The following is a 27272-nucleotide window of genomic DNA, read 5'->3' on the forward strand; positions in this document are numbered from 1 at the left end:
TCCTGCGTTTATATTGGTCGCAGTTCCCATTTTCACGTTTGTGTTATCTTTCCATCACTAAATATTGGAATAGATGCGAGTTTCCATGTCAGAAAACGTCCAGTCACCTCCGCTCGCTCGCTGACATTCCTTTCCTCGCAGCAGATTGGAAAGAATATGACACAACTTCCTGACTTTTCTCTTTAAATTTCTACATTCAATAAAGACGACGTGACAAGTATGGTCCGGATGGGCGGCATGGTAAAGCAGTGGTCGTGGCTCGGTCCCGAGAGGTGTGGGAATGCTGACACTATAATTGCTGTGCTGTCACTCACTTCTTTAAGCCCTGACTTCGAGGAAAGTTCCTAGCACTTCATCAGGAGACCCTTTCATTTATATAAATCCATCGTACTTTACTGAAGTTTTGCGACTTTTAGTTTTTGAGGCTTTTTTTTATTGCTCTTTATCTGGTTTTTACTCCAGTCGTAGGATATGCGCGCACATGGCTTTTTTTTTTTTTCAGGTTTATTTTCTTGCAGCAAAAACGCTGTGTTTTTACAGCACCTGCAAAGTGAATTGACGTTTCAAAAATCTTATGCACACTCTTGGGTTTTTTTTTTTTTTGTTTTTTTTTAGTTCTTTTAGCGTTTTTGCGTTTTTCACTCTATTCCATTCTATTGAATGGGCAAAAAAAAAAAATAATGTAAAAAGGCATCAAATGACATGTAAAAATGCACAAATTTCCCACAGCATTTTTCCTGCCAAAACTTTTTTTTTTGCTGCAGAGAAAAACACCAACATGTGAACTTAGCCTTAATAGAAAAAAAATATATAAAAAAATATATAATTTAAATGGCCACAACATTTTCCTTTCATCTATTTTGATAGATAATGTGCTAAAGTGATTTATAGATTCTGTTATGTTGTTTTACACCTGAAAAGTCTCTGCAAAGTGCCGGCCATGAGGCATTTCCTTTTTTTTTGTAACTGCCTGTTGTCAAGTGTAATCTGTCTCTAGCTGCAGAGATGCAGATTACAGGTATTGGGGGTGTTTTTTTTTTGTTCATGTTTGTGCCTGCTGACTTTTCTGTCAAACTGGACACTGGCACACCAGAAAGGCAAACTTACGGCTAGCTATCCAATGGAAAATGGCAGGCACAATGCATGCTGGGAAAGTGAGTTTTATTCCGGTACATATAGTTCTGGCAGAATGCCAATGAAGAAGAGCCGCCTACAGAGCAGCTAGTGGATTACAGATTGTATATCTGGGTACATTAGACTGGTTTGTGGATCAAATGCCATTTTACCTTGTCAGGGATGAGGTCAGCAAGTCTACGCCTTCCAACAAGTTTTATGTATGGTATTTCCACGTTTGGCTGTTTGAGCTTTTCGAGGAGTTTTTAGAGTGGAAATTCTCCAAAGCCTCTTAAATCTCAAAACTCCTCAAAAACTTGGAGTGGCTATGTGCATACGGAGTCTTTTTTTGTGGAGGGTTTTGTGCTTGTGCTTTTTTTTTTTTTTTTTTTTTATAGAGGAAACTGAGAACTTCCAAGTTTTTGCATTTTGCAGTTTTGAGGAGCAATGGAAGAGTTTCTTCTCCCAAAACTCATTGAAAAACTCTGTTTGCATATAGCAAAAAGACTCTGTGTGCACATAACCCTAAGAAGTCACCATACATCACAATTCGGCCATCCTCCGTTCAGCATTTGAAGTGGGTGAAGTAAAAATAGATAAACAAACTAATGGATGATAAAAAAAATACAGCCAGTACCAAGGCATTCATATTATAAAAGCCCATTATTAGGAGTCAGGAGTGTAAAGGCCCTCATACACATTGGACTAGGGGCGCACAACATTTTATGATCCAAGAGCCACATTGCCATACTGAACCGATCCCAAGAGCCGCAAATAAATGTAAAGGGGTACTTGCATGCATACATTACCAGATCCACTATCAGTACATTAATACTTAAACCAAGTTGTGAGTATTTGAGGAGGATCTTACACTGGGATTTTGGAGCAGAAACTGAGCACAAACTCACCAGATCATCCTCATAATCTCAAAACTCTACGTTTTGAGGATTTTTAAGTTTTAACATGGCCATGAAGTATGTTATGGATTGCTACATGTGTACAAGATCAGAACCACCATCGATACATGAATGCAGGTCCAGAACCACAATCTGTACATGAGTGCAGTGTCAGAAGAACCACAATCGGTACATGAATTCAGCGCCAGAAGAACCGCAATCTGTACATGAATGCAGCGCAAGAAGAACCACAATCGGTACATGAATGCGGCGCCAGAAGAACCACAATCGGTACATGAATGCAGCGCCAGAAAAACCACAATCTGTGCATGAGTGCAGCGTCAGAAGAACCACAATCTGTACATGAGTGCAGCGCCAGCAGAACCACAATCTGTACATGAGTGCAGCGCCAGCAGAACCACAATCTGTACATGAGTGCAGCGCCAGAAGAACCACAATCTGTACATGAGTGCAGCGCCAGAAGAACCACAATCTGTACATGAATGCGGCGCCAGAAGAACCACAATCGGTACATGAATGCAGCGCCAGAAAAACCACAATCTGTGCATGAGTGCAGCGTCAGAAGAACCACAATCTGTACATGAGTGCAGCGCCAGCAGAACCACAATCTGTACATGAGTGCAGCGCCAGCAGAACCACAATCTGTACATGAGTGCAGCGCCAGCAGAACCACAATCTGTACATGAGTGCAGCGCCAGAAGAACCACAATCTGTACATGAGTGCAGCGCCAGAAGAACCACAATCTGTACATGAGTGCAGCGCCAGAAGAACCACAATCTGTACATGAGTGCAGCGCCAGAAGAACCACAATCTGTACATGAGTGCAGCGCCAGAAGAACCACAATCTGTACATGAATGCAGCGCCAGAAGAACCACAATCTGTACATGAATGCAGCGCCAGAAGAACCACAATCGGTTCATGAGTGCAGCGCCAGCAGAACCACAATCGGTTCATGAATGCAGCGCCAGAAGAACCACAATCGGTACATGAGTGCAGCGCCAGAAGAACCACAATCGGTACATGAGTGCAGCGCCAGAAGAACCACAATCGGTACATGAGTGCAGCGCCAGAAGAACCACAATCGGTACATGAGTGCAGCGCCAGAAGAACCACAATCGGTACATGAGTGCAGCGCCAGAAGAACCACAATCGGTACATGAATGCAGCATCAAGCTTGGTTCAGCAATCAATTGTACAACTCCCAGTATTGTAAGGGGATACTGAGAGTTGTTGCTGTTACCAGGCATCATCAGCCTGCAGGAACCACAGTACTGACGAGACTAAGTTAGTGCCACAAATAAACATTTACATTCTTATAAGTGACATGAAGTTGTTCCCATCCCTTTTGTCTCCATGTTGTAGAGATGCCCAGAGCTCATCTCTCCAGACTTCCCTCTTCTCTCTCTTCAGCAGCACTTCCTGACACGGTGCCATGAAAATGGTATTATAATGCTCCATAAATAAAAATCTCTTTTTCTGTGCCCCTGCATAAATAATTGCCCTTCACTGTGCTTCCTGCGTAAAATATCCACCCCCCCTTACACTACCCCTCTGCAAAATATCCCTCCACACTTCCTCCTCCATAATATCCCTATCACACTGCCCTGCTGCAAAGTATCCCCCACAATGTCTTCCTCAATAATATTCCCGTACACTGCCCCTCTACATAAAGTCCCCCCACTGCCCCTTGCTATACTGTTCCCCCTTTCACAATTGTCTTTCATGGAGCGCTTACGGTCTCTGCTGCCATGACCTCATTACGCGGCTGCACGTTGTAGTGGGGGCTGACTCCTCTCCTCTGCCCCAGAACCAGCGCTCAAGTATTCAAATGTATTCGCATCTGAAAGAAGGGACTCTGAGTCTCCTGGACAGTTCTCTGCGGGACACAAAGAATCCTTTAGGCTGTATGTTGGGCTGGCCTGCATTATACTAATGTTGGCTGATATTGACTGGTTTGGCCAACGACCTGATGTGTATGGCGGCGCTGGTCGACTGATAATCGGGAGAGATGTCGATCGTTCATGTCTGATTTCTGACTGCTAGTTGCCTTGTTCGCTCGAAGATAAGCCGCCAGCTGATGTGTCATTTGAATAATAATCTTTTATTTATATAGCGCCAACATATTCTGCAGCACTTTACAATTCAGACAATTTACAGACATTATCATCACTGTCCCCATTGGGGCTCACAATCTACATTCCCTATCAGTATGTCTTTGGAGTGTGGGAGGAAACCCACGCAAACATGGGGAGAACATACAAACTCCATGCAGATGTTGTCCTTGGTGGGATTTGAACCCAGGACCCCAGTGCTGCAAGGCTGCAGTGCTAACTACTGAGCCACCATACAGTGCTAACCACTGAGGCACCGAGCTGCCCAAATTTGGCTTTATCGTAAAGAACAGGAGTGCTCGGCTGAGCGAGTGTACCTGTGTATGGGAGAGTTTATGTACCTTCCTGCCAACAGCCATTTAAGAAGAAGAGCTTTTATTATACTCACCTGCTGGGCGGTCCAGTCCAGTGGGTGTCGCTCGTCTTGGTCCGACGCCTCCCTTCTTCTTGTGATGTCGTCCTCCTTCTAGCTTTGTGTGGATGACGCGTCCCGTACATCATCCACACAGTGTCCCCGGCATCATACTCCTGCGCAAGGCGTATTTGTCTGCCCTGACGGGGGCAGAGCAAAGTACTGCAGTGCGAATGCACCGGGAAAGGTCAAAGAAGCCCCAGCGCATGCGCACTCCAGGACTTTACCCTAGTCAGTGCAGAGAAGTATGCCTGCAGGAGAACGATGCCGGGGACCCTGTGTGGATGACGTACGGGACGCGTCATCCACACGAAGCAAGTAGGAGGACGGCATCGCAAGAAGAAGGGAGGCGCCAGACCAAGACGAGCGACACCCACTGGACCGGACCGCCCCCGAGGTGAGTATAATAAAAGCTCTTTTTCTTGTCTTGCAGGTCGGATCGGGGGCATTATAGAATGCTGTATATCAGGGCTGAAAAGTGGTGGCCGTATCTCATATCGGTCAAACATGGTGACCGCTTCCCTTTATCAAGACAATAGTCTCTTCATGCCAATAGCAAATTCTATGTAACCCAAATAGCCCCAGAAATAAATGCTTTAGTTTAGGGTAGAACAACTTATTTTTTTAAATTTCACAATTTTAGTTTTGCATGTTGAGTCTACTTGGTAATAGTTTCCCTTTAGAGAGAAAGACGGCTAGAGATGATCATTGCACCACTTCTACGTCGATGACCTTTTTCTATCTAATTTACTAAAAAATGTTATTTTCTGTTTGTATTTCTGGGTGGTGAATACCAATCTTCCCCACAGCTGAAAGTAATGAAATAAATGCTTTTAGATTTACGTCAGAGGAAATGAAGATAATAAATTTCTCATTTTATGTAATATGCCGAATTATTTGATTTCATTTCCTACTCCGGTTTACTATCTTCGGGAAAGAAGAAAACTTTTTGTTACTTGCCGAAAACATAAAGAAGCACATGTATTTTAATTTTTCTTTTACTGGATGACCTAAATTTGAATTGAGGAATAAACCAAATTTAGAAAATTCTTAAAATGACATCTCTGGCACGCGGAAGACCACTGACTTAAGGAAATTAGCCCCCGAGTGTCTTGATACATAGGCATTGTCTGGTTCCAGGGCATTACTCCATCATGTGTCACAACATGTGTATAGCCGTGTTTCACATCCTTTGTCTGTTTCTGACATGGACTGTCATTGTTAATAAGGTAATAATACATATATATATTAAAGGTCAGCAGGGTTATGGCCTCTAATGGACCCTGACACCCGAGGCTGCCCTCAATAAGTGGTCTAGCCAATAGCAGTAACCTGTAACCTAGGCTTCATAGGCTTCTTTTGTCACTTTCTTTGTGTGTCGCTATTGTGGCCTTGTGTCTGACTTGGACAAAACTTATTGATTTTTTTTTTCTATTGTATTATTATTTAGATTGTCTTTTTTTTTTTTTTTTAACATGAATATAAAATGCTTTCCAAGATTACAATAAACAGATGTTTTGTCCATTGGATATTCCAATTGGGGGATTAATAATTTTAACAATCTTAATAGGCGACATTAAAAAATAAGTAATATAATGAAAACATTAAGGGGAATCTGTTACTAGATCTTTGCTACCCCATCCGAGAGCAGCATGATGTAGGAGCAGATACCCTGATTCCTGTGATGTGTCACTAGCTGGGCTGTTTGATATCATTTTGATACTATCACTGTTTTATCTGCTACAGATCTAGCATGTGCTCAGCAGTGTCACGCAATCCCTGCGGGCAGTGAGCGCTGACTTCACTCTCCGCGCCTCCGGACATATCCGACATCAAGAGGAAGTGAGGGCTGTGGCTGGCCGCTCACTTCCTCTCAAGACATCAGCGAGGAGGTTAAAGCTTGGGTGGAAATGGGATTTCCAAATGGACAATGACCCGAAGCATACTGGCAAAATGGTAACAAAGTGGCTTAAAGATTAACAAAGATAACAAAGTCAGTGTTTTGGAGTGGCCATCACACAGCCGTGATCTCAATCCTATTGAAAATTTATGGGCAAAGCTGAAAAGGCTGCGAGCAAGGCGACCTACAGACCTGGATCAGTTACACCAGTTTTTTTCAGGAGGAATGGGCCCAAAATATGACAAACTATTGTGAGAAGCTTGTGGAAGGATATCCCAAATGTTTGACCCAAGTCATTCAGTTTAAAGGCAATGGTACCAAATACTAATGAAATGTATGTAAACTTTTGACTTTGCAGTAAGTAATAAAAATGCCTTAAAACATTCTCTCGCTTTAACGCTCATTATTCTGGCATTTGGCAAATATTAAAAATTATGGTAATCCTAATTGTCCTAAAACGGGAAAGATTTATTCTGATTTCATGTCAGATAGTGAGAAAAATGTAGCATCGGCATTTCTGCCTCCTGCCGGGCAGAGACGCCGTTACCTGTTGTGCCCGCCTGCCTGCCTACCTGGAGCACCTGCCTGTCACCTGTCGTGCCCGCTAGGTTGTCTACCCGGACCACCCGTCAACCTTCCAGCCGTGCTCATCCGCTGTAATGTTCAGTTCCTGCTATCTGACCCGTGGGAGTCACCTGCTCTCATACAAGGTCGGTCCCAGAGTGGCACCTGGTCCCTCTGCTCGGTCCCTCCCTGGTTCATGGAGTCGATTGAGCCGCCGTGCGACCTTGGTCAGGCCGAGTAGGCACTTAATCACGCCCCTCTGTTCGCTCCTTGCACCGAAGCACAGAGGTTCCACCACCCGGACCCGTAACAAAAAACATGCATTTATGTCTTTTTATATAGTGTATGGAAACTTCTGGTTTCAACTGTACATATGTATGTACAATAAATAAAAGTAAGAAGTGCTTAATTTATTAGAAATTTCTAATATTTGTACAAATTTCCATAGTAAACTAATGTCAATTTGTATAACTACTTCCAGGCTTAATAAAATGTGATTCTTGATGGTGTACAATGGGCACACTGTCAGGCTTCCCCTCTATTTCCCCTCTAGATTCTTATCTTAATCTCTCAACAGAACATTGAGCATGCAAATCGCATAACTGCTGTCATATGACTGCCCACTTGTGTAAGGAATAGAGAGCAGTCCTGACAGTGTGCATGTAGTGACTGCAGACATCTCCCATGAGCCCAGAAAACCCTTTAAGACTGACTATTGAAGAGATTTGTCTAACACGATTGACCACATTTTTTTTCCAAGCATAGGGATTTAAAACCTTTAAAATACATATACATGACAAGATTTCACACACAGGCACCATCATCTTGCAAAGTCCCGCTCTGCAGTATGTGAGCACGTCTCATCATTTTCTATTGACCACTTTAGTCTGAGCCCTTTTCATTTATATCTTATTGAGCTTTGAGCTAATTGAATGATGGCCAGTTCAAAGCATTTGCCATTCAGAACACATGTAGTTCACTCACTGTCCAGATGGGTGTAATCTTTTCCCAAATGTTTAAGAAAATGGCTTGCAGATCTAGCAATTGAAAAGTCGAGCTGAATACGTTCTATGTTACAACCTTAAAGGGGGTATTTTATTTTTGTAACTTTATATATAACAGTTCATACACAGTTTAAGGATATCTTGGGATCAGCAATTCCTCTGGGTAAATGATACACTGATCGGCCACTTGCCTAATATGCTTGGGATGCAACAGTATTTAGGTAGGTGGTACGAGACCTCTTTATGAATGCCAGGACCCATGGTTTCCCCATAACATTACCCACAACATCATACGGCCTCTGGCCTTCATTTCCTATATTGCATCTTGGAGGAAATCAATGCGCCTGTTGTGTAGGTGCTTTTGGCAATGCACAGGGGTCAACATGGGCACTTGGGTTGGTCTTCAGCTACGTAGACCCATACTGAGAAATCCATGATTCTGTTTTTTGTCACTTTTCCATCATAACCCAGATTAACCATCTGTGAATTTTTGGTGACCAAGATCTTCATGTCTTTCCTTTGACCACTTATAGTAAGTAAGGTCATCGCGACAGTCACCCAACAGTTTACCATGGCCATAATGACAGTCAGAACATCACGTTGCCCAGGATATAATGCTGTCTTCCTCCCTCCGTCCTTCCTTCCCATAGTGTGTTCTGTCAACTTTCTGGGTGGGAAAAGCACACCCCCATCCCCAAATCTAATTTGAATGAAAATGATTGTTAGACCAGGCCACCTTTTTTATATTACTCTGTCTAATTCTGCTCATTGTACAGGTGCTTTTGGCAGTGGACAGTAGTCCGCATGGGCAGTCTGATTTGGTCTTACAGCTATGTAGCCCGATCACACAAAGCTCTTCAATACTATGTATTTTGTCACCCTTCTTTCATAACCAGAATAACTTTTTGAGCCCCTCCTGCTAAAAATGAATCAAAATGACTAGTTTTTGCTTCCCATTTACATCAATGAGCCTAGGGCACCCATCTCTCTCTTGCCAGTTCACTAATTGTTCTTCCTTGGACCACTTAGTTAAATATGTAGTTTGGTAATCCTGGCCATCAGCCTGGCAGAGTTTCATGTTCATCATTGCAGTCAGCTTGGCAAGGTTTCATGATGGTCATGGCAGTCGGTCTGGCTGGTTATTGGGATCCTCCTGGCAGTCGTTCTGGCAAGTTATTGGGATTATCATGGCAGTCAGCCTGGCAGGCTATTGGGATCATCATGGCAATCGGCCTGGCAGGTTATTGGGATCGTCATGGCAATCGGCATGGCAGGTTATCAGGGTCATCATGGCAGTCGACCTGGCAGGTATTGGGATCCTCATGGCAATCGGCCTGGCAGGTTATCAGGTCATCATGGCAGTCGACCTGGCAGGTTATCATATCAGTTGACCTGGCAGGTTGTTGTTGTTGTTGTCATGGCAATCGGCCTGGCAGGTTATCGGGATCATCGTGGCAGTCAGCCTTGCAGGTTATCAGGGTCATCATGGCAGTCAGCTTGGCAAGTTGTTGGGGTCGTCATGGCAGTCAGCTTGGCAAGTTGTTGGGGTTGTCATGGCAGTCAGCCTGGCAAGTTGTCGGGGTTGTCATGGCAGTCAGCCTGGCAAGTTGTCAGGGTCGTCATGGCAGTCAGCCTGGCAAGTTGTTGGGGTCGTCATGGCAGTCGGCCTGGCAAGTTGTCGGGGTCGTCATGGCAGTCGGCCTGGCAAGTTGTTGGGGTCGTCATGGCAGTCGGCCTGGCAAGTTGTCGGGGTTGTCATGGCAGTCAACCTGGCAAGTTGGCGGGGGTCATCATGGCAGTCGGCCTGGCAAGTTGTCGGGGTCGTCATGGCAGTCGGCCTCGCAAGTTGTCGGGGTCGTCATAGCAGTCGGCCTGGCAAGTTGTCGGGGTCGTCATGGCAGCCTATAGTGCTAGCTGAGGAGTAGATGGTAGATTTCTTATCCAGTGTTCTCTACTATAATTCCATATCGGTTTTTCATTAGTATTTGGGTGATGACGCGCACCGTGTGTGTGCCAGGGTCTAAGTAACCCAGTGTTCGCTGAGCAATCAAAGGCGAGATTAGGCGTTCACTCCGTACATATTATCTTTCCTCTGCTCCCCTCCCACATTAGTGTTTGTAGAAATGATATAATTCACTTTCCTATGTAATGTAAGAGAAGTGATAGGAATCAGTTGGTATGTACTTAATTAGCTGCAGTGTGTATTGAATATTGTATGGTGCTCTCCTATTTCAGGGAGGAAGCATGCCTCCCTCGTGCAATTCCAAATCATGAATTTTCTTGGCAAGTTGGATCTGACGTATTAGGGTGTATTACTTGATGAAGAGTGTCCTTAACTTTACATCTATTTCACAGATAAAAATCTGCTTACAGCGGCTAGCAAGACGCTTAGGATAATTGTAAAGACCTATTCCCTGTAGACATCATCCACGGACACGGCATTTCATACGGACAATGATTGCTTTTACTGTACTGTTATTTTTTCCTGCCGTTATTTGCTGTATGGATTTATAGAACTATCTACCCTCAGTTGCTTGATTCATAAATCTACAGTAATTGCGCTTAAAGGGGTTGTCTAACCTCAACAATCACTTTACAGGCCACATTAAAGGCTTTAATATTAGAATCCGGCATACTGACCTTTTGTCCCCTGCGTGGATCCATTTCACATCGTTGTATTGTTTTGCAGCACGACCAGAAGTGATGATGTCTTGCTCTTCAATCACCTGATTGCTGAGATCTTTGATTTGTGTGCCTTTCTGGTCACCTGACTTCTGCGCCTTTCCGGTCACCTGACTTCTGCAGTCAGTAATGGAACTTTGTCACTTCCTGTTCCACTGCAGGGCACCAAAGCAACCTGTGCTAATTTCACAGAGGTGGTAGTAGATGGTATACCTGATTATGAGATTAAGTCATCTGCGCCACCAGTAAAGATATATATATATATATAATAAATATATATATATATATATATATATATATATATATATATATATATATATATATATATATATATATATATATTTAATATATATATAATATTTTTATTTTTTTTTTTAAATTGAGCCCAAGCGGCCTTTCTTAGGGGCCCATACACTTTCAATAGTCATAACTTAAACGTACAGTTGCCCAACAGCTATTTCTAAAAAAAAAAAAAATGTTTGGCCGATCATCCTTGTGTTTTCAGTGTAGACCAGAAAGCAAGGTGTCAGATATCTCTCTTAAAGGGAAGCGGTCAATAAGAAATGATCTATTGTTCAAGTCAGGTTTTTGTATTACATGTAAAATTGCCAATTTTGTTTCCTATGTCACAATCTTTAAAAAAAAAAATTAGTAATTTTGCAATTTTGACACTGGCCTCTTTGACTTTTTTTTAGACAGATACTTCCTGTCCTTTTCAGGAAGAGTTTTCAGCAGGCTCCTTATCGGCAGAGGCAGAATTACAATAACTGATAACTGTATACACAGCTGACACCGGAAGCAGCCATCACATTAGACAACGCCACAGCCCCATCTTCATCTCCCTTGATAATCGCCTTTGCACACGTTCATTAGATGCTTCAATACGAAAAATAGGGTCAAAGTCTGTTTTGTGGCTAATGTACTTGTAGAGTCAAAAAAGCCCATTGTGAAAACTGCAAGATTTCGATTTCCCTATTCCCTAAAAAATGAAAAGCATTTAAAAAAAATACATTTAACACAAAAACCTTATTTACGCAATGTCCCTTTCTGATGATAGCTTCCCTTTTAAGGCTATGTTCACACATCATGTTATCATGTTTTTTCAGCATTTTTTGATTTTTTTTTATGCAAATTTTCTGCTGCATTTTGCTGTACCAGCAAAGTCTGAGATTCCAGAAATCTCATGCACGCATCATGTTTTTTTTGTTCAGGATTTTGTGTTTTGCATTTTGCATGTTTTTTTTCAAAATAGAACATGTCACTTCTTTAAGCTTTTTTTCAGCATTTTTGACCCATTGGAAGTAATGGGTAGTGAAAAAAACGCTGAAAAAACACCAAGTGTGAACATAAGGTTTTGCTGCGTTTTTCGTGAAAATAAGCAAGTACAGCAGTATGTGAAACACATTTATTTTTGTGATTTTACCATCTTGTCTTGGTCACTGAGATGGTAGTTTTGTATTAGGAAAGTTTAATTAAATAAGTGATGTGTAAATATTGGCTGAGCTGTGTGTGAGATTGGACAATACCTGTGGCCCAGAGAGGTGTGAAATTGAACAATGCCTGTGCAACTGAATGGCAGACCATAGTGTGAAAGTAAATAGTGTCCTACAAACTGAATGCACTGCCATTGTCTTAGGTAAACTATTCCTGAAAAATTCACCTCCCCCACTGTTATGGCAAAACCAGAATGATATATATATTTTTTCATTGAACTTTATGTACATGCAAAAAGAGACAAAAGGACAGTGCGAAAAACACACCAAAAATCCTGAACAAGCCCCCGGCAAGAGATCAGGTTTTGCTGCAGAAAAAAAATGCTGAAAAAAAATATGTTGTATGAACATAGTCTTAAATGGGTAATAATGGATCCAGGACTCAGAAATGGATGTGGACGGAGTCACAGTAGAGTGACAACTTTCATAAAAAAAAAAATAATTCAAAACACTTGTCTAGATATAAAAAAAAAAATCAGTGTTGATTTTAAATATCATTATTATACAATGCAGGCTGAAATATTTCACAATTCCGAATTATTTCACACTGGCAGCAATAATTGCCAAACAAAGTGAAAGCTAAAGAGACCTTTCAAGGCAGGTACTCATAAAACGCCAAGTCTGCCTTCCCTTCTTATAGAGAGTGGCTGTAACTTACAGGTCAGTAAACCAGGCTTGTCACATGTACGTATGTGGTGGTCACTGGCCGGCCAGTAGCGGATCACCAGGCCGTTGTTGTCTCCTGACACATGCAAAATTTATTCTGCTTGCTGCATGGATACCAAGATGCTCATGGTCATCAGACAATTGTTAAAATGGTTGTCCAAGTGGTGGATTCTCAATTTCAGTATCCCCCCTACATAAGATAAAAATAGCCTGTACTCCCCTTTGGTGCCAGTGCTGTTCTAGCATAGTTGGCGCTAGGCCTCCCATAACATTGACTGCAAGGCCCATGTAACAATCAGCGGCCGGTAATGGGCCACTTCACTCACTTCCTTTGGACGAAGCTGAAATCTGGAAGAAGTGAGAGCTGCTGCTGCTGGTCTCAGACGTTCTCTGGATGTCAATTACAGTGTAAGGAACTGAGAGCCCATTAGCGGCTGCTGAGCGTCTAAAGGGCTCATGTGACATGACACTGTCATGCCAGACCTGGCATCGATGACACCAGACGTTAGTGTTAGGCCTCATTCACACTTCCAATTTTCGCTTGAGTGCCATTTGTGCTTTTCACAGATAGCACTCATACCTGTGATAGTCTATGGGGCCATTTACATGTATGTGAGGTCCGCAGAGAATCCAAGAGTCGGATCCAAATCGGCAATGTAAGTCAATGGGTGCATGAAAAAATCGGACATCATCCGAGAAAAATCAGATGTCACCTGAGTGCTGTCTGATATTCCCGGAAACTCAGAATGGAGAATGTGGAGACCTTTATTTTTATTTTCTTCACTTACGAGAAAATCACATGACACTCGGACCACACTCTGCTCAAACGCTAATCAGAATAATTGGTCCGTTGTTTTTGCACGTGGAAAAATCAGACGTGTGAATGAGGCTTAAGGTGGTGGTGTTCTGCATGGGGGAAAATTGTAAATAAGAAGGTATGGTCGGAGTAGTGGACAACCCCTTTTAAGTCTTACCCCACCCCTCCCCACTTGACGAAGCACATGGTGCGAAACGCACGTTGTTCGTAGTGGAGATTTGGATCATCTTGTTCCCATCCCCTTGATATATTATTTTGCCTTTGATTATTCTGGTGGCCTATCTGTGCGGTTCTGTGTTCATTTTTATCTTAATTGTACCTGTTTAATTGGTGCCTCACTTCGTATTGATTGTATAATTGTACTTTTGTTTGTTTTCTTTCCACAATCAGAGCTGGTAGATGTGTATCATTTTTGGATTCCATGAGTTGTACCTTTGGGGTCCATTATGTTCCATCATTCCTTTTGGATTCACTTTTTTTAATCAATGTTCTTCTCGTTGGCTCGTGGTTAGTCAGTAGTCATGCAAACTGAAGTATCTTGATTCTAAGGCTTCATTTGCACATTTTCAAAAGATTCCGCCGCACCGATCGCATGGACAGGTGCAGGTTTTGGAAAACTTTTCACTTAAATTAATGTTTATTGGTGTGAAAAGTCAATACTAAGGGATTGCTGGGTTTTGGAAAGAAAGAACACCACTGGGACTACAAGAAAAAGTTAATGTTTTCACGTTAATACAGCTGATGCCGGCAACGGGCAGACTTTGTGCTGTTATTTGGGAGGCAAAAAGAAAACACAATTTTTTATTTTCTTAAATGGTCCTGGAAACTCTGCTTCAGTAGCCAGCAATGTGCACCAGGGTAAAAGAATCTGTTATCAATCTTTTCTCTTTGAGAACCTAATTTTTCTTCCTCTGTGACCATAGGCGTTAATTTAGCATTTCGACATGGTTAACTTTTTGGAAAATTTACTTTAGAGTAAACATTAAGTGGTTGCTGTTTTCCATTCCTAAATATTGTTACAATGCATAGACAGTGGCTTGATTGGCATCTCACATTGAATATAGTGAATTTTAAATTGCTCTGAGCTAATTAGTCTGGAATTGGTCCTGTATGCCATCACCGCTGGAAGAAATGTCAGCGCCCGGGATCAACGACTTGTTGAGAAACAGGACAAATTGACGACTGGTACTTTTGGAAGTGTTTGGTCTGTGTCACTGACATGGCTGACATGTAACCCTCATGAGAACCATGTCCAGGGGGCACACGATAACTACCAAAGCTGTCACCTATCCTGGCAGCCACACAAAGTCTCAATAAATCTCTCCGTTCATTCTTCAATGTTGTTTTAAATGTGTCATAGAAATCACTCGAAAATGATGACACTCGCTATTGAGGTTGATGGGCAATTTTTTTTCTTCTATTTTTGTAAGGAAAGTTAACAATTTTATGCCCATTTGATGTTTTTTTTTGCTCAATTTTGTAAGCTACAAATATAATACAGCAAAATGAGAGTTGTGGGTTCAGAAGTATCCGGACGCTTCCACTGGTGGTGACCATGATGTCTTGTTTTCCTTAGTTGCCACTAGCTAATTTCTTATTTAAGTACATGGCAGCAAGAAGACATTTTACATGTGTTGTCCCCATTTTTATCGTCGGGCTATTAGTGAAACCACAACTTTAACTTTACCACGTGACCTTGTACCTTTTTAATCTGTGGGTCATGTTTAGACACCATATCAGGAATAGGAAGACTGAGATGTATATAGTAAACTACCTGTAGTCTTGTTGGGTAATATTTTGTATTATTCTCTCCCCCATGATAGCACCCGGAGAGAGGGGATCTGCCCTTCAAGGACAGGAAACCTACAGGATAAAAGGGCGGTACATCTCCCACACATCAGTTGGTTTCCTGTCCTTGACGGGGGAACCTTGTCTGGAAGCATTGGTGGTACTTTAGGAAGATAAGATTAGAAGATTTCCCAGGCCTGGCCAGTCGGGTTCAGGCAGTGGCTCTGTCCCAGTTACAGGGGTCCTGGAAGTGCCACTGCGGGTCCAGGAGGTGCTTGACTGACGTAGGAGTTTGAGTCAGCGGTGCCATTTTCTGTTGTCGGCCGGCTAACACATCTCCTGGCTACTGCGCTTCCCAGGAAGTTGGGTGTCGGACCTCAGCAGATCAGACATTGATGACCTATCCTAAGGATAGGCCCACAGCGTAAAAGTAGTGGACAACCTCTTTAAGGATCCCTTGGATAGAAAAGCGAATAGCTTTCTAAAGTGTACTTGGGAATCCTCTGCAGCCACTTTGAAACCAGCCATCTTAGCTACATGTTCTACTAGGTTTTTGATGGTTTGGTTGGATCTTCTGGAAGGTCAGCTGAAGGATAATGTGGCTAGGGATAGCATTTTGGCCACAATTCTGTTGATGCCGGGAGCACCGTTTCTATCTGACGCATCAATGGATTCAGCGAGATTGGTGGCTAGATCAACAGCACTATTTAATGCAGCCCGTCTTTTTTAGAACTTCTCCAGAAGGGTTTAGAAAAGGGACTCTCCACTAGCACCCTTAAAGTTCATGTGTCGGCCCTTGGAGTCCTATATAATTATAACCGTTGAATTTCCCATTTATCAAAGCTTGCTAGAGGTCAAGACCAATTCCCAGGCTAAATAATACCCCCTTGGGATTTAAATCTTGTTCTGACCGATTCTCCCTTTGAACCTATAGACTCCGCATCAGTTAAGATCCTCTCGCTGAAGACAGTGGCTTTAACCTTCGCTCGCCATGTAAGCGATATCCAGGCCTTGTTAGCAGGTCCTCCCTTTACTCATCCTGGAAAATAGGCCGGATATTGGGAGCTGAGATCTCGGGAACCCAAATCTCAATCTGCGCATGCGGCCATTTTCCCCAAGTCCACCCCAGTGAAAAGAATGAGAAGTGCGGAGACTCTTGACATTTTCTGAAAGCCCGGAGCCCGCCGCAGCCTCGCAGCACCAAATACCCGCTCCTCCCAGCCAGGGGACCATAGCATCGCCCCACTCCTGCAGCCGCGACCCTGCCTCCGAAAAAATACGATGTCTTTTTAGGCTTTTGCATCAACAACGCAAGTGATCTAATGGAAGATTACATCAAGACTTGTAGGGGTCAATAGTTAAAGGCTTATAAAGACCCTTTAATGTGCATTAAATCTATACCATTTTGTGTAGTATTTGATTTGAAAATTGTAGAACAATCCATCTATGAAGTTTTAATTGCAAGTACAAGGGCGGACACTGCATTTCCATCTCTCATGCCTGTCTCGTTATTTCCCTTCCTGCCTCTGGCCTTCAGTTTCTGATTGACAGGTGACTCTTCTCTTTCCCTGCCCAAAATTCTGTGCAGGTGCCGAATCATTGCCCGGTGTCTTCTCATCAGAGGAGACTGCGCACGCAGAACACTAGCAAGACCCGTCCTCCTGATCTGCACATGCGCCACTCCCTTTTGAGGCGACCACTCCAGGCAGTGATGTTGCACAGGCGTCGAATCATCGCTTGGGGTCGTTTCAACAGAGAGGGCAGATCGTCAGGTTGGCTCTCGCAGCATCACCAGGAGCTTACTGCTCTGCGCTGTCCTTTCTGACCGGACAACCTTGGGTAATGATTCAGTGCCTGCAAAGAATCTCAGGCATGGGAAGGAAGAAGAGTCGCCTGTCAATCCAAGACTGACGGCAGACGGGGAAATAAGGAGACAGGCATGGGAGCTGGAAGTCTAGTGTCTGCCCACTGCACTTGCAATTAAAACTTAAGACATGGATTGTTCTACAATTTGTAAACTACAAGAAAAGTGTGCATTTACTAAGCATTAAAGGGCCTTTACAAACATGTCTTTAGTTGGAAGGGAAATTTAAAGGTTTTTTTTTCATACAGGTGACCGCTTAACCAGTTTGTTTAAAGGGACGTCTGACCATCATCTAAAAGCTGATTGACCCTCTAAATTTTGTAGAGGAACCACCTGTTAAGCTCCCCATAGACGTTAGATCGCTATCTCTCCGTACTTTCCCATACACAGGAGTGCTCAGCTGACCGAGAGTCACTGCTAGACTCCTTAGGTAGCTTACCTCTTTGAGAATAAAGGGATCGGCAGTCTGAAATTGGTACAAACCGGATCCTTCTGTCCCCTGACCTCATCTCTCAGGGGAGTTGGAAGTCCCCCATACACATGGTTAGACTGTCGGCTGAACCCGTCAATGTCATTAGTCTTATCTGTGTGGGGGACTTTAGTATTTGGTTCCATGCAGCGCCATCACAGGAAAAGAAAAGTATTACACAGAGTTCAGTGGAAACAATGTACTTTCCATGCATACATCAAGATGAAGAGTCATCAAGAATAGCTACTCTCTAATAAAGTTCCTAAATACTCCCTCTAACTCGCTCAAACTTCCCTAACAAGGAATTTTAAAAATGACTTTCCAAACCAGACTACCCTCTAAGTTGATTTAGTTATTCTTGGAGCTACTGTCACTTGGTCCATATAAAAGAAACAGATATGTTCTACTCTAATCCATATTGCGGACAAAACTCGCCCATTCAAGTGAATAAGTCCGAGAAAAAAAGAGCTATTGGCGTACAGATTGTATTACAGACCACTTGATTGGAGACCCCTGGGAAACTCTATCTGATTTTTCTTTTATTTTTTTGCTTACAAGGAAAATTAATTTTTATTTCTCAATGAGCAAAATTTATCCACTGCCTAACTTGTTTGGTAGGATTGGCCAACTCGGCGAAATCGATCAGCTATTCAATAAAGATATGTTCATCAGTGTCATAGAAAATATTAAGATGAATCCCCCCCCAATCCTCTCACTCCGAATTGCAGTAGGAAAAAGAGCTGATATTCTAATCCTCCTTGATGTAGAATTGCTCAGTGGACATAGGGAACTGACAAATCTAATTAAAATTCTGTTTGAAGCCCAGACTCCCGGCAGTGCCCAGGTGACTGAAAGAGGATATCTATTGTGAAAGACTGAGATTTATAGATTGGACAGAAAAGACCTCTTAAATTTTGAAAGGAATGGAAGCAAATATCTAACACCTTTTAAAGAGCGCTATTGTTCCCCACGATAAGCTTTCTTCCATCAACACATCTTTGGTAGCCAGTAGGGCATCGGTGGAGAGTTATGAATATTGGGGTCTGTATAGATCCGATATCGATGGGGCATAAATTTTCAACTTCAGGGCTATTTGGGGAAGGATATGCATGTTTTCTCGTAACTGTAACACCTGCCTATAACCCTCAACTCAATAGTTGTTGGATAACTGAGACCAGCCATGCCAGGTTTACTATCTATGGAAAGGTAAAATCCTGATTAAAAAATATGGTGGCTATCTTTAGCTTTTGCGATTGTCAGGAGGAAAAATATCTCATAAGCTGGGAATTTCATAAAATCTTGATGGGCTGAGAACATCCCACAACCAAACCCATATGAGGTCATCAAGGGGAGGTGTGTGGGTGTAGCTTAGGTGCTGATAAAAGGTTAAGGCAAATTTATGATCTGTGTTTCTGTAGAGATGCACATCGGTGTATGCATGAATCCCGTTCACTGAACATCTCCAATCGAAGTGCTCTCCTTTGCTAAGCTGAATCAGCTGTGATCGGCGTAGTAAGTTCTTTTGTTAATCCTGTTTTATTTTATATAATTGTGTATTCTGTATTGTTCCCTTTGTAAAATCTTCTGTATATTTTTTATAAACACTGCCTATCGTTGTGGATTAAATATAAAATGTAATAGTTCTGTTCCTTTTGTTCTGTAAACCATACCCCGAAGCCATACGCTACCAAAAATCAGGCGTCCAGTCCGCCTGTATAAAAACGACTGGTGGTAACGAGTAGACTTTGGTTATGTCATGCTGGGTATGGGAAAGACCCAGCGTACGACAAGGGGAAAAGGAGGGGAAGCCCAGCAGCTAGGGAGAGTGGAGACCCCTAGGTAGATCGTACAACACCCTGGCTCACCTATCGTCCCTAAATAGGTTCCTCACCGATCGCCAAGCAGGATACCTTAGCCCTGGCTGACCCTGGAGCTAGGCCCTAGGTAGGGAGGGGGAGGGGTGAGCACTAGTCAGCCCCACTGCAACTAAAGACAAACAAGATAAACAGACAAGGGATACACTCAGCTTTGAGAAGACACCAGAGCGATCATGACAATAATCACAAAGGAAATCCAAGAAGGCAGTAGCCAACTACTAGAACTGCAGGCCTGAACAGAGGAATATACTTCTATCACCAGCGATTCTCTGGAGAGACTGGGTGTTATTTAAAGGTCCAGCAAGGGTGTGTTAGAAATAAGCTCACCGCTGGGTCCTAGAGAGGGAAGGATGGTGAAAGGATCAAGAAGGTGTCTGCAAAGCCAAGCGCAGCGACTTTCTACATCCAGATCCAGAATGACTGTCTCACACCCGACACACCCGTGACAGGTTATTGTAGAGTTAGCAGTGACTTTACCGGGGGTATACACACATTCCATGCATTGTAATCGGAGGTGTATATACCATACGCTCACTATTAGTTTCTCAATAACCGGCCTTAGTGGAAACAGCATATGGCCTCCTTAGTTAATCATCGGTCAATCTTGTTATTTCCCAGACGATAGGGGGCAGCAGAGAGCTGTTTGTGACAAAAAGATAACAGCGGGTGGATCTGCGCGACTTCCCAGACTGTGATCTTTGATAATCAAGTGCACCCGAGGGAGGGGAAAGCATAAGATAAGCAGTATAGCTATCTATGTATGATCCAGTCTGCCCTAAAGGAACCAGTTTTTCATTTCTGATCCTGGATGTCGGTTAACTAGACCAACATTCAGAACAAGAATTTAACGTGTACATAAGTTTATTTTCTTATAAAAAAAAAAATCTAATCCTTTCGTTTTTTTTGTGTTTTTTTTGGATGGTTCCTGCCATGACCAGCTGCTCTTGAGTTAGACTATTTGACAGGTTAATAGTTCTCATGGTAAGGAAGCCATGTCTCCATTGGTGACTGAACCTTTCTTTCTCCAGATAGAAGTAGTGCTCTCGGGTTTTTTGAGAAGGTTGGGGTTTACATGAAACTGCTTTTGGCCATTTATGTACACGTTAATCATGTCGTTCACCGTTAAGACATATCTTCTCAAAACTAAATAAATGTAATTCTTTTTATTTGGATTTCATCATCTCCGAGTCTTTATTCCACTTTTGATAGCCGCTTCTTCTCTTTCGATTGAAACACACATGAATGATTGGTCAAGTGTAGCGTACATATTTATGAGGAGGTCGTGTGGAGAGAGTTGTCAGCCACGCGTTTCGACACTGACAACTATCGTGAATGGCCAGCTTTGGCTTTTCCTTTCCTATGGATCTAGTGACTTGCAAACATTCCTTCCTTCCAAGTGGTGGAAGTACATATTTTCCTTAGAGAGTCCAGATGGAGTCTTACTGGCAATATTTCATGGGAGAAAAGTCTGCAAATTGTCTCCCTCGCGGAATGAAAGAAGCTTTCTCACAAGTACCACCTAGGAGGAGTAACTACCCTATAAGTCAATATCCAAGCCTTTAAAGCTTACCGTTGTCTTACTATTTTCCCATAAATCAATAGTACACATGAATATAAGAAACTTTGTAATATATCTTATCTGAGAAATCTGTTTCTTTCTCCCCCTCGACTGATTTTTCACTCTCTAAATAATGTTCTGTATTCAGTCGTAAAATCTTTAGTCAGTGAATGTAGATGTTCCCATTACTGAGATATGAGATGACAGTTGGTGCCCATGAAGTTCTATGAAGAAATCTAACTGGGGTTTCAGGAGAACTAGCAGCAGAATGTCTGTGTCTGCCTCTAGCTGAAGACAGATTTTTATCTGTGAATTTGGAATTTTGAAAATGAAAGATTAGTCCAGGAGGAGAAAGAAGCAGAATTGTCTAAGATCTTTTAGAAATCTTATTTTCACATGTACTATTGATTTATGAAAAAAAATATTTAAAATTATGGTTATTCTTTAACAAGCTTAGTATGAATGCAAAGCCAGAAATAGCTAAAAACAGCTGTTTTGGGGTGTTTGCCCCTCATCAGTGTAGAGAATGAGCAGAGACTGTCTAGCTGAGTGTGACACCCTTGAGGCAACTTGAGGAAGCTCTGATTCCCCTTAACACCTTCCCGACATGTCCTACATGTATGCAGATAGCTTCTTCAGAGAGGAAGAGGACCTAAACTGTAACTCCATTGTTGGACTTGGCGATCTTCAAAGTCAATATTCACTCTTTTTAAAGAACCTTGCCGACCAGACTCTCTATTTGCAGACATGTGTTTCAGGGTGTTTTCCCCTCATTAGTGCAAAGCAGGAGAGCTGACGTTATATCCTGGCAGATGTATGTGTTATTTAGGTGGTATATGCCAGTATTAGCAATTAGCGATTGTAGCCATGGCTGACCATGATGCCTCCCCAGCGCAATCTTTCAGTTTTGCTCGTTCGTCGGGTGATCAGCAGCATGTTTACAAGACTGAATAATTGTGAAACAAGCGTTTTTAACGATGCTCGTTCACAATTATTCTACAGTGTAATTAACCCTTAAGACTGTCATTGTTCAGAGTAGCACAAGTCCTGTTTAAACATGGTGATGCGCTGCCAAGAACGATGATATTTGGTGCAAAATAAAAGATCATTTCACCCGATGAACGAACATTTTGCTCATTCATCAGGTGATCAGCAGACAGTTAAAGGGAATTTGTAAGCAGCTTTTTGCTATTTAATCTGATAGCATCATATAATAGGGAAGGAGATCCTGATTCCTGGGATGTGTCATTTATTAGGCTGTGTTCTGTAATTTTGATACAATCAGTGTTTTTTTTTCAGCAGGAGATTATCACTGAAGGACTAGGTGTCACATGCAGACAAGTCCAGCTACTCTGTGTAACTCTGCCTCCACTACTGATTGGCAGTTTGCTTACAGTGTACGCAGGAAGCTGCCAATCAGGGCTGTGGGCGGGGTTCTACACAGCTCTGTATTCTCCACACTGCTATATCTACAGCAGAGAAAACAGGGATTGTACCAAAATTACACCAAGCAGCCCAGTAAGTGATACATCGCTGGAATGAGCGTCTCTGCCCCTACACTATACTGCTATTAGATTGCATAGCAGAAACCTGCTGACAGAGACCCTTAGAATTTACGCTAATCATGATATAAGGATTCCTTATCCTTTACCTTTGTGAGATGTTCGGCCATAGGTTCTGTCAGACCACGGGCCCCGTGTATATAGTGTAGCACTGCTATCTGCAGACCGCCATGTGTAAGTGATCGTTAATTTTCCGAGTATTTCTACATAAAGATTTTTTTTTTTCTCCCTTTCTCATGATGAAGAAGATGTGGTCTGTGGAGACTTCTCCCCTCTCTCCAGTCTTTGCGTTGCCTCCTAATAGTTTTTGGCTCCCGCTCTCCTTGATATCTTTACGATGTGCAACAATGCATGTTATCCGGGGTCCCATTCATGTCTTTTTTTTTTTTTTTTCCCTTTTTTGTTTTTTGTTTCCCCTTCTTCTGGTCCTTTTTCCGTGACACAAAACAGAAACTGAACAAGGTAGCAGTTTTGATGATGAGATTATAGCTAGCCCGGCTGGCTGTCTCCTGCCTCTAAACTACACCTCTCTCCGCACATGGCCACCCTTATCCCATTGTTTAGATGTTGCTCAACCTGGCGAGTTTTAGGTTACGGGATCAATTGCTCTGTGCAACCCTGGTTTAAAAAAAAAAAGCCAAACTTTTGTCTGGGAAACGTGAGCCCAGTGCCTGTGCCCCCAGAGACAAATCATTTGGAAATGAGACAGTTGTCATTGTGATACAGTGGATTTTCTTTTGTGAATTACCAGAGAGTACAGTCTAATTGACCAAGAAAACACAGTGCAATTACCTCTTCCGCGCCGCCTTCACTTTTTTTTTTTCTTTTTCCCTTTTTCGTTAATTGCAGTCTCTTGTACAACTGCAGGATTTCAATTATAGCTTAAAGGGAAAAGAACTGATTTATTTTTATTTTTCTTATTAACTATGTCTTGGCTCTAAAGTTCTGGACAGTAAGAAATCTTCACCATCAGGTAGGACATCATGTCCATTTTGTACCCCGCAGGTGTTAAAGGGGTTGTTCACAAAGTGACTTTTTTTTTTTTTTCTAAAGGTGCTAGAAGTGCATTTAATCTACCCTCCCAAGCCGTCTATATGGGCCTACAGGTCATAGAAAGCTGATTAAAATGCTACCTAGATATCTGCTATCTAATGTCTTATTCCAGAGAAATCCATGTTTTTCTTAATATGTAAATGAGCTGTTAAGAGCTATGGGCGGCACATAGATCTCCCCGAGAATCTGCCTCCAGAGATTAGGTGGCGTTACCAGTGTGAGACATGTAAATCAGGAGAGCAGACTGTCAGTCATTACATGTCTCACACTGGTAATATAAGCTCTGGAGGCTGATTCTCGGGGAGATCTATGTCCGACCCATAGATCTTAACAGCTCATTTACATATTAAGAAAAATGTTGTTATCAAAGTATAATTTTATTCAGCTTCCTATTACCTACATGCCCATTTAGATGGCTTAGGAGGGTTGATCCTACTGACAGATTCCCTTTAAAATGTATGCCCATCTGGTAAAGCAATGGTGGTAGGATATGGCATCACATTGTGATCGATGGAGATCTGGTCTCTGGGATCGTCACTGATCCCAAGAATGAAGGTGATTAGAACTATCTGTCCATTTCTGGGGGATACCCGACTGTGCAGTGAATGCCAGATAGCCCCATTAAGACTGTGCCGGTCCTGGCTCCGTGAGAGGTTGGGGTGAAGGTGGAAGAAAAAGGTAGCTACAGAACTGAATTAGTTGTGCTTCTGTTTGGTTCTCTGAGTCAGTGGAGGTCTAAGAAATGAAATGCTTACCAATCTAAATCTGCTCTCATATCCTAGCCATCATTTTTTGAGATATGGAGTATCCCTTTAACCAAAATAATTTCTTGGTCGTTCTGCCTCTCAGCTTCTGCTATCAGTCTTGCTAAATTGCATTTTTGTGCTGGGAACTAGCGCTGGATTATCCGATGCTTTACATATTACTTTGGCGCCTTCTTCTGAAGCAGAAGTCACGTGAACCGGTCAGGCATTTCCAGGTCTGCCTCCTTATAATAAATGATTTTCTGGTTACATGCTCCCGATTATAGCCGCAGGGGGGGTGTTAGGATTTACTTCTGTTATTTAGTTTTTACTCCTGCTACAAATCAGACATCTTGAATATATGATGAATATGGTGAAAAGTCAAATAGTCAGATCTCTCTCCATCTTCTTAGACGTCCACTTCAATTTCTAGTGAGAGATGAAAGCCGCCTCTGCAGGATTGGATTTGGCCTGACATGAAAGATGCCCGCTGGAAACATTTGCAGCTTTCATTATCTTTTATTTCTCGCTATGTTCCTGAACATGTTGTGGTTTTCATTCTGAAAAATCTGTTTTCTAGGTAATTCAGAATGGTGTGATTGTACAGAGGAGCCGCTCTGGTTCTGCTGTTCATCCATCGGGTGACCATAGGAGGAGTTTCTTTTCCAGGCCCCTGTTCTAGAAATATCTTATCGACCCCATTTGGACGGCCTGGAGAGGAGCCTGGAACACCCCAAAACACACACACACACACACACACACACACACACCTACACCTAAAAAATGACTGTGATTTAGGTTCTCGGTTCCCGGAAAGCTGAGAGTTGTGATTATTAACTGGGATCCAAATCTGTCCATGGACGAGGTGTTGGCCAAGTGTTCGTTCAGCAGGCCTCCATGTTTCCCGACTCCCCGTACACATGAGTTCACTGACAGCTGAGCGTTCATGTTCTCTCAGCGGGGAGAGAGAAGAAAGTCAATGCCAGACACCTCTGACATCAGCTTATCTCCCTTAAAAACAAATGCCAAGTGCCCAGTCCGTCTCTCTACACCCACTATATGGGGGCCTCCGACCAATGATAGTGGAGACTCGGGGGCCTTAAGATCTGTGGTGCTTTTTCTTGGATTCTTGGATTGCCAAGATTTGTGGTGTTTTTGTTTTTTTTTCTCCCTACGCTTGGGAAATCTGTACTTTTTTCTGGGACTACTGAGATTTGTGGTGCTGTTACTGGACTGCCAACTTCTGTGATGCCGGTTTCCCGGACTGTCGCCGGCGCCGGTTTCCCGGACTGTCGCCGGCGCCGGTTTCCCGGACTGTCGCCGGCGCCGGTTTCCCGGACTGTCGCCGGCCCTGCCGGCTGATTTCACATTCGGACATAGAGTCACCAGGGCATTTCCTTTAACAAAATTATAGTAGATGCCTGTGAGTGTGAATTAAGAGGGAATTTGGAGATTGATAGGAAAATTGGAGTTCATTTTTATTTTTTTTTTCCTTATACATTTTTCAGCGTTGGCCTTCTATAGCTGAGTGTTACCGCCTGCGGATTGTTACCTGAGCATCCATTAGTGAGCCCACTATGATGGTCTTATGTACAGTTTGTAACTCTTTTATCTGTGTTTTTCTGAACTTTGTTTGCAGAAAAGTTTTCGATAACTGATTTTATGATCACAGACCACATCAGCGTTGAACGTACAGAGAAGCAAAAGAGCCTGTGAAAACCAAACGGTGCAACATTTTTAAAGAATCCCAATTGCAGAAATGATTTTTCGCCCCAAGATCTCCAGTGAGACTTTGCTGCCCTTGTTTTATTAGGGTGTAAAATGTGTTGAGGCTTCATATATAAATCCAGCAGGTCTTACCATATGTTTCATGCTCTGATGCCATCTAGTGGCCACATTTCATGGTTGCAAGAAAGTCCTAATAATTACAATCGCCCAAATAGCAATTTAAAGGGATATTCCAGTTTTAGATAAACATTTTATTGAGCGTACAGATGAAGAAAAAAGAAAAAAAAAACCTTTGTAATTCCTTTAGTATTGTTGTCACTGTTCTTTGTTGCCAGTGAATGAAAACAGGGTAAAAAAAATGAACTTCTCTGGATTTCCAGTGCTGGATGCATCGTTCTTCATTTTTTTGCCTTGTTCAACTTGCACCAGCACTAGTCCTTTCTGAATCCGTGCACTCTCTGGAGAAATACTTCCTAGGAAGTTGGTGAGCTGGAAAAAACTTTTTTTCTTTTTTGCAAATGATTGAAAACCGTCTTATGACTTTCAAAGGCTTCCTATCTGAGTGTATGCTCCGTTACAATGTATCAGCCTAGATTAGGTCAGAGAGTATTGTCTAGACTGGATACAATTGTGTCTGCTGTTCTCTTGCTTGCCTGAATGTTTCCTTAAAGGGGTATTCTGGCTTGAGATAATCCCCTGTCCTTCAGCTGTAGTTCGGAGACCTAGTCATCCCCATAATGAATGAATGGAGCGGCGGTTGACCACGAGTGCTGCTGCACCATTTTTACGGAGTTAAGAGTTTTCCGTTCTGATAAGCGCAGATCACAGCGCTCGGACCCTCACTTGTCGGTAGGTAGGTGATAACTTGTTTTCACTGAAGAACCCCTTTAATGTCTGTAATGGAAATCATCCAGACCTTGCATCATAACTGCCCCGGCCTATAACTGCT

The 27272-nt window shown here is 42.6% G+C and overlaps 1 protein-coding gene across 1 annotated transcript in view; it reads left to right on the forward strand.

Annotated features, from left to right (window-relative positions):
* Positions 1–27272, forward strand: part of STX18 (syntaxin 18) — a 193669-nt gene that overhangs the window by 60789 nt on the left and 105608 nt on the right. The gene's annotated exons all lie outside the window — the stretch shown is intronic.

This window comes from Phyllobates terribilis, unplaced genomic scaffold, assembly GCF_046119375.1.
Source record: "Phyllobates terribilis strain yellow unplaced genomic scaffold, ASM4611937v1 Scaffold_1__5_contigs__length_1240528914, whole genome shotgun sequence".
Taxonomy (NCBI): Eukaryota; Metazoa; Chordata; class Amphibia; order Anura; family Dendrobatidae; genus Phyllobates; species Phyllobates terribilis.